Raw genomic sequence first — 9,278 nt, 5'->3', positions numbered from 1 at the left:
TCTCCCTGCTGTTATTTTCATAAACTCCTGTCACCTGTCCTCACTGAGCCCGAGGCAACAGAAACGTTCCGCAACTGACACAACGACACAGACCGACAGGGAGAGGGTAACAAGTGCAGCAAAAAGGTCCAAGAAAAAAAGTCAAGGAGGAGGTTTGAGGGGATTGGGAATACTTCTAAGGGGTTCTTAGGGTGCTCAGGGTACTACTTTGTCAGTGTTCCTTGAGTTCATATACGTTCAGGGTCCTTGAAGGATTTTAGCAGCCCTTAGGAAGGTATTAGAGACTATTTTCTTAAATTATGGAGGCAGGGGTCATTAAAAATATTCCAGTGGTCAGTTAAGAGGTTGTAATGTTCAGTGGTTTTAGGTCTTTTTAAAACATGTTTAGTCATTGCGACAGGTTCTATAGAGCTTCTTGTGTTCTTCAAGTGTTTTTTTCTAGGGGACGTATGTGGGGATTTAAAAGGGGTTCTTTGGAGGTCTTTAAAAAGGCTTTTAAAGGTTCCACTAGTTTGGGGGATTTGGTTCCAGCAATGTTTAAGGGGTTCTAGGCAGGGTTTCAGGGGTGAGACTTTTTGGGATTCCAAGTGTTCTTGGATGGTTCCAGCATTGAGGCAGTTTCAGTGTTACTAGAAGGAGTTTCAGGGGATTCCGGGGACACATATACTATACTATATTAGGGCTCTTCAAATGTGCTTGGGCAGATATCACTGAGTTCTTTGAAATGTCTGTGTGCATCGTTAAAGAGGTTCTAGGTGACATAGGTGGTTTAAGAGGTCTGTGTGTCCTGTATGAAGGTTCTGCAGGATAAATTCACACAACACAATCTTTTTATCTGACCAAAACCATATTAGCAGGGGAGTTTCTCTGCGTCTCACCTCATTAGAAGAATAACTCCAGGTGAGCTGTCCTGATGGACCCACCTAACGGGAAAAAACAGTGACGTCTCAGCAGAGGGGACTGTGGTTGTTGGAGGTTAAACTGGATCAGATGTGGTTTCACTTTAACGAACGCGAAAGGAAACATACGGGTCGTCTTCATTAAAGTTGTCAAGATACCAGCACAACTAGCCGACCCCCCCAGCTCACCTGTAACAGCTTCTTAAAATTATCTTAACACATCACTCTGCAGTGTTGTTTGTAAACCAGAAAACATTTCAACCGATAAGGTAAGATAGCTGATTGTTTCTGGTTTAATTTCTCTTGTTTAAAGACATTTTGAAGAAGTTATTGGTTTTATCATGCAGGTGAAATGTTCTCCTCCTGTTTGCTGTTAATTTCCCGCTTGTTTTAAAGTTTATTAGTTTTCCCTGTCCCAGGTGTGTTTTCTGCTGCAGGTTTCAGAACACGCACACACGTTAGGCTATATGCAAATGATCATCCATGCTTTAAACCTTTTTACATGTTTGAACAAGAAAGAGCATTACCGTCTGCAGGATGTTCAGAACTCAGAACAGAGGCTTTTAACTCAGACAAGCAAAAGAGCGCACATCACACCTGTTTTGCCATCACTTCCCTGGTACCAGTTCATTTTTGAATTCATTTTAAAATTCTGGTCCTTAGCTACTTTTAGAGCCTTGCTCGGACAAGCTCCTCCTTATACGTCTGACCTGATGCAGCGTCACACTTCTCCCCGGTGTCTGAGGTCATCAGGTCAGATGTTGTTAGTGTCCCCCCCCACACTCATTTTAAAACCAGAGGGGATCGATTTTTTTCAGGCAGTGGCACCCAGGCTGTGGAATGCACTGCCGCTCTCTTTACGTTGTTTAAATGCTGTTGATTCTTTTAAAAAGCAGTTGAAGACTTGGCTATTCAAACTGGCTTTTAGTTCGACAAGGGCTTTTATGGCTGTCTGATTTTATGTACCTGTGTTTTCCTTGTATTCTTATGTCTTCTATTTATCATATTCCAATGTTTTGAAAAGCACTTTGTGATTTTTATCTGTGAAAAGTGCTATATAAATAAACTTGACTTTACTTACAAATGTGAGGCAGGCAGCCGTCAGCCTGGCGGTTAGCGGGTCGACCCCACACAACGCAGCGCTTTGCCTGCAGCTCTGTCAGTCCTGCTGGCTGACGTGCCGATGCCTCAGAGGAACCTGACAGGTCTTATTCACAGAGGATTACATTCACATCATGGAGGCATGAAGAAGAGCTGCTGAGGGGTGGCTCTGCACACTAGAATTTAATAATATTTGTTAAAGATTAGTCTATTAAAACACAGTGTATAAGATAACATTTGTATGCATATATCTCAGTATATGGGGAGCGTGCCTTTGTTCCCACAGCCCTATGTTCCCACATTTCTAAGATTATTTACAAGATTAGGCCCTATGTTCCCACAGTTCCCACATTTCCTTTTTCATAAATTTATATCAGATTGTATCCCCCTTTCTCCCAATTTGGTAGCCAATTACACCCAACCTATTATCCAGTAGCAATGGACTACTGATGGAATGTAGCTTTTAGCTAAATATGGTAACTAACCCTAACCCTGGGAACATAGGGCTGTTAGGAACATAGGGCCTAATTTTAAGAAAAATCTTAGAAATGTGGGAACATAGGGCTGTGGGAATATAGGGCCTAATTTTCAGTGAAAAAAAAATCTTAGAAATGTGGGAACATAGGGCTGTGGGACCATTGGGCTGTGGGAACATAGGGCTGACCCCCTGTAGGGAAACCCATATGACTCACCATGACGCTTTATCTTGCACTTAGAAACGTTTTAGCATTTGTACAGCCCTTTAATTGATCAATATAAAATTTTATGAGCTTTGATGGGGTCTTGCTCTCTCTTTCTGTTGCCATATTGGTTCCCAAACAGGCCTATATGTTAGTGTTAGCATGTTGCTACAGCATGTTTGACTTCCTCCATTTTAACAATAAAAGAAACTCAGAGATCTACTTTAAAAACGAGGACGGGTTGTTTTGAGTTTGAGGGAAACTGGATGAACGTGGCTAAGTTCTTATACGGGCGGCCCAACTGGTAGGAGACATGCTGAGACAGGACCACTGCAACACACACATGCACACACAGATCAGTAATCAGGACGTTATGGCAGTTATGGTGGTAATCATTGTAAAATAATAATAATAATAATAATAATAATAAACTGTCCTGTGGTAGTACCCTGCTACACCTTGACAACGTGTTGTGGATAAATTCATTACTCCAAAAAAACAGTTAGATTTTGTGTAATATAGCCTTATTAAAATTAACTTAAATAGAATACTGACTGAGAATTTCAGATAATAAAGCGTCTGTAAACAATATTTTTATATTAACAAAGGATCACATATATGATAGGCATTGCTCGTAGCAGAAACTCAAATAATTGTCTCCATCTTGCAGCTCTAATAAGCTCTTTAGCTTCTTTTAGCTCCTGTTTCTTGCAAAAATGTTCTAACAGGAACTTGCAGGCCACATGCACGAGTAGCAACTACGGTAATTCTTTTCATCAGTAAACTTCTCTCAATGAAATCTTTGAGTTTGAGTTATTTTTTCACTTTAATAAAAGCTGAACACAAATGGATTTAAACCTATAGATTAATATCTTATTAAATACTGTCACACCCAACCTTATAGTTACAGCACTAACTGCTGATCATTTTGCCTTTAATTGTTGCCTTATCCCCGAGTCTGACATTCAAATCGTGTGTGGCATGTGGCAGTAAACAGACGGCACACTTTCAGCCCTCATGTTGTGTCATAAACAGTTTGATAAAATCTATCAGATCTTTGACGACTGATGTGTGTGTGTGTTTGTGTGTGTGTGTGTGTGTGTGTGTGTGTGTTGTGATGCTGGCTTTGTTTTTCTGCTAATATCTTTAAAACCTTTGATAATAATTACATTGTTTTGATCTTTAATTTCAAAGTCGATGTGTTGACCAGCTCTATCGTCCGAAAACAAAACATGCATTAAAAATGATGCATTCGGTTCAGTGCGTTAACCTCAGTTCTGAAATGTTGATGTCATTAAATGCACCAACAAGGATTGTCTAAACATTTGTCAAGTTTCGAACCAAATGTAGTGCAATTTCAAAAAAAATATTGAATCATCAGGAAAATGTTGAAAATAAAATATAAGTGAATGCTTGTTTCCATCCACTGCTGTCGTGTGGATATAAGTACAATAAACAGCTGGTTGAGCTAATTCTCTGGCTGGTGCCATTAAACCCCTGCAGATGGAGAAGAGGTGAATAAAAGATTACAAACAATGGAAAACCATGTGAAAATCATGGTGGAATTATGACATTTCTGTTTGTTTTAGTATGTGAGGAAGCTAACAGTTTCCTCGTCGCTCTACACAGATCTCATGTTTTCAGCTCTTAATGCTTTGTGTATCCTACTTCATCATTTATTGACTCAAGCCATTTTCTCATAATGCATTTATGAAGTTTTCCTTTCACACATGTAGCACACAACAGGAGCTTGTTCGTGTCAGATGCGTTCTCACCTACTTTTGGTTTGGTTTATTCAGGAGATTGGAAGTTTAAGTTTAAAACTCGTTGGATGGAACAAAAAGCAGGATTTATAACATGAAAATAGGCTATTAGATCTGAAACAATCAGCTGATCAAAAATTAATCCGTTACTATTTAGATGATTTATTAATTGTCAAAAGTCATTTCAAAACAAGTGAAAATACCAGATACACACACACACATACACACACACACACTTATTTGTTTATTGTGACAATAAGGATCATAAGTTTCTGTGATGATGACAAGCATGTGTGTGTGTGTGTGTGTGTGTGTGTGTGTGTGTGTGTGTGTGTGTGTGTGTGTGTGTGTGTGTGTGTGTGTGTGTGTGTGTGTGTGTGTGTGTGTGTGAATAATGAATGAGATCAATAGCAGCAAGTGTGCCGTTTGTTTAGGTTCCTCAGACATCTCTGCCTTCAGGACACACACACACACACACACACACACACACTCTCTCTCTCTCTCTCCTCTCATGTTGTGTGTAAACAGCTGGACTCTGAAGTCTTTCAGCAGTATTGATATATCGATCTGGTATCAGTCACTCAGAGAGTGTCGTCTGTTTACTGTCACATGCACATCAATGGACAACGGGATGACTAAACATACAGCCTGGAGACACACACACACCACATTTACATTAACCCGGTTAAAACTCAGGCTTTATTAAAAGCTGGAGAAAATGATTACAAACACCTTATAGTAACCTTCAATTAAACTTGGATGGCAAAAGGTTGCTCACAATCAACAACCACCTCCAATGTCAAGAGAAGAAGAACATACGCTTACGCTACATTTGAAAATGAACGCATTTGTCCATTCAGAAGTTACATTTTCAAAACAGTTCACACACAGGCCAAAACTGAAAGTCGTTGGCAAAAATGGCACATTTTGTTTGCAAAATGCTCACAAAACATTAAAAACTTGTGGTCAAATTAATATTTTCTTTCAATCAATCATTAAACAATGGACAACAAAATACAGCTATCAATATTAACCATTTCAACCTAAATCTGTGCTATATGCCTGTGCCATATAGTATGTTCCCAAAACATGCAGGCAAGCATATCACAGCATGAATTATAGTATTTCCTCCAAAGATGATTTTATAGAGATAAAAAACCCTGCACTCTGCACCTTTTTTTTTTTTTGGTACACTTTTTTAGATGCCCTGTTGTTTCTTTCTTGTGGTGTCTGTTTTTTCTTGCTGTTTGCTGACTAGCAGGTGATAGTGATTTAAGTTGATTAAGTCTACTGCCTTTACAAGAAATCCCTGTTTTCTCTTTTATTTTTGCCTGAGGAAGATCTTGCAGATTGAAACAAGGCCTTTAAATTGTAACTGGAGCCAAACACTGTGCAGACATCCTTTATGCCCTTTTGAAATATTGTAAAAAATAAATACAAATAAAATAAAAAGGGAGACATTCTGAGAAAGTTTTCTTCAATAATTGTATTCTTGTGTGCAGGTCTTTCTGTGCCCATGAACTGTCGTTGGCAAGCTATGGTAAGCGCATTGACTATCAATTTCGACATTCATTATGGTACAGCTTTTGTACTGCATTCTTTTCTTACCAAAGAATCAATAAAGAATTTCACCCAAACTCAGAAATACTCATAAAAAAAAAAAATGTATTGTACTGCATTAGATTTTTCCATGTCATTCTTCTTGGCCTAGTCTAGAACTGATTGCTGATTGAAGAGCTGTGCACAGGAGTTTCACACATGGTGCATTGGAGATTCATAATTATGCAAGTCATTTTGATCAGCTGTGAATAGATGTTTTCCTTTTGTTTAACACAGTTACTCCAACAGAGTTTTGGGTCTTTCTATGAGAGCTGTGTAAATTCTTTTGAAAAAAGGTGTGAAAAATGTGTGAAACCAATAAAAAACGCATTTACAAGAGAGGACCTCTGCTGTGCTGAGAAGGTGAGGATGAAGATCAAGTGGATACCAGTTTCATTAAGCCTGTCTTATCGATCGAGAAATTCTCAAAAGTGTTGATGGAGTGTTGATCTTAAAGGCCTTTTTATGGTTGAGATCTCAGGTTGTTTTTCCACTTCTTTCTGATATTAAATTAAATTCACTGTCCGTGGGAAATGTACAGGTCAGTTGTTACGTGGGAATTGCTGACTGTAACACTCAGAGCTGTTATCTACTTCATCATCTCTGCGGTCGACTCGTCCTGCACACAAAACTGCTGAGTCACTGAAGCAAAGTCAAACAGACAGAAAACAGGTCGGGGTTTCCTCCTTGTGGATCGCAGGACTCAGCAGATTCTCGAACCACAGTGGGACTGTTTGTCTGTTTGTTAGTTTTGTTGTTTGTTTGAAGGTGCTGATGTCATCATCCCTCACCCGTTAGTGGATCTTCGTGGGAAATAGAGGACTCTACTTCACTGTTCTTCTGTACTGTACTGCAATTCTTTACTGTACTTCACTACATTTCTGTACCGTACTCCACTGCGTTTCTTTATCATAAGCTACTATAAGCTACTTTTTTTTTTTTACTGTAGGCCTACTTCACTGCGTTTCTTTACCATACTTTACTGTGTTTTTTTTAATTATTGTAGGCCTACTTTACTGTATTCTTTACTGTACTTCACTGCGTTTCTTTACCGGCCTCCACTGCGGGTTTTTTTCTGACATGCAGACCCCACACCTCTTCCACCCTCATCCTTCAGACCGGAGCACCCCAGGGCTGTGTTTTGAGTCCCCTTTTGTACTCCCTATACACACACGACTGTAGCCACTTTCAATTCCAACACTATCATCATGTTTGCTAATTACAGCTGTGGTGGGCTTGATCACAGACAACGAAAAGACTTACCTTAAAGTAAGGGCCAGGACACACCAGGCCGATAATTGGCCGTTGGACAGTCTGGCGAGGTCAGTGACTCGAGTCTGTTCGGTGTGTTCCGTGCCGTCGTCAGTCTGGGGGGCTGTCGGCGTTCATTTTGGCCGACCTAACATGTTCAGTCTGCGGCAGGGCAGTCGGGACTCACCCGGAAATGGCGAGCGGAATGAGCGTGACTAGAGTCTCTCAAAATATGACAAAAATCTTTTAAACTGACCTTTTTTGATCTGAAATGAAGACAGATTCAGCAACCGCATGGCCTATTTCTCACTTAAAATGTTTTCAGAAACATGTTTCAGTGAACTATTTTAGTACAATATGAGATTGTATTCTGAACAAGCCGCCATCACAGTCTGGCTTTGAATTTCCGGAGAAAACAAACCCATGTGATGCGTTCGTCCAATTAGCTGCCTGGTTTTCATTTCTTGGGCAACAATACAGAGTAGCACCGCCTGCTGCTATGGAGACGTATTACGTTTCTCAAGTCGTTGTCGCCTCAGTGTGTCCCGAGGCAGTTTTTTGGACCTGACTGATCATCTCGACTGGCTTTTCTGTCGACGGTCAGCCATCTGGCTGGTGTGTCCCGGCCTTAAAGGACCTGACCTGCTAGTGTCAGGACAACAACCTACTCATGAATGTCAGCAAGACTAAAGAGATGATAGTGGACTTTGGGAAGAAGCTGGGAAGTAATTACACCCCCCTTAACATCAATGGATCTTCAGTGGAGAGGGTTCACTTCAAGTAACACACCTTGGTGTCCACTAGAATCCGGATCGGGCAGAAGTTTTCTGTCCGAGTCCGGCTCGCGTCCGACAGAGCCATGACCGAACCCGGCCCAAGCTCGGCAGGCATTAAGAAATTTGCGTCTGAGCCCAACCCGAGCCTGACACAGTTAAAATCTAATTTTAACAAACGTTTTTGTGTGGAAAGCCCGACGTTATAAAATGAATAACGCCGGGGTTAAAATCCTGTTTCTGGTGAGCAAATGAATGAACTTGGCTTTCAGTCTGGGGTTTATTTTGGACACCGCACACACTGTGTACAAAACTTAAACTTATTGCACCAACTCTGCTCCGGTCGCATCTACACGTCTGCTTCCTCTTTCTCTATCTCTCTTCTGCCCACTTTCCACACACACACACACACACACACACACACACACACACACACACACACACACACACACACACACACACACACACACACACACACACACACACACACACACACACACACGCGCGGAGCTCTCTTAAAGGAGCCGCAGCACCATTTTACAACAAATGCCTTAACACGCTGATGTGACCGAGCCCGAGCCGAACCCGACCATAATTTCTAAATATCGTCGGGTCCCGTCGGGCTCGGTTCAGGTATCCATGCCTTAGTGTCCACATCACAGAGGGTCTGACCTGGGCACTATATCAACGACGTTCGTTTAGGGGATTGCTCTGGTGCCGCCAGAAGATCTGCCGGATGTCCCTAATTTTAGCCGGATGTCCATCACTTTACGCTTTCTTTGTGTTGGCATTCTAAACTCTGATTGATTTATGAGTACTATGGTTAACTGCACCTCAGATCTCTGCAGGGTAAACCGAGACAGCTAGCCATTCTATCTGTTGAATCTGAGTTTTCTGTTGCACCACTAAAATAACTTTTGAATGAGCACAAAACAAAACCCCCAAACAAGTTCCTTCTTGAGGCTATTTTGCAGAGGTTATTGTGGTCAGTGTGTAGGCCGCCCAACACGATTGTGATTGGTTTAAAGAAAATGCCAATAAACCAGAGCAAGTTTTTCTTCTATGAAATATGGAGGCAGGTCTTGCAATGTGAGACCAGGACACTAGCCTCAGTGGTGAGAAAAGCAGGGCAGAGACTCTTTCACCTCAGATGCCTGAGGAAATTCCGGGTATCCCCTCAAATACTGAGCGATTTCTACTCCTGCATCATCG

This window comes from Perca fluviatilis, chromosome 16 (assembly GCF_010015445.1).
Source record: "Perca fluviatilis chromosome 16, GENO_Pfluv_1.0, whole genome shotgun sequence".
Taxonomy (NCBI): domain Eukaryota; kingdom Metazoa; phylum Chordata; class Actinopteri; order Perciformes; family Percidae; genus Perca; species Perca fluviatilis.
This window is presented reverse-complemented; position numbering follows the sequence as displayed.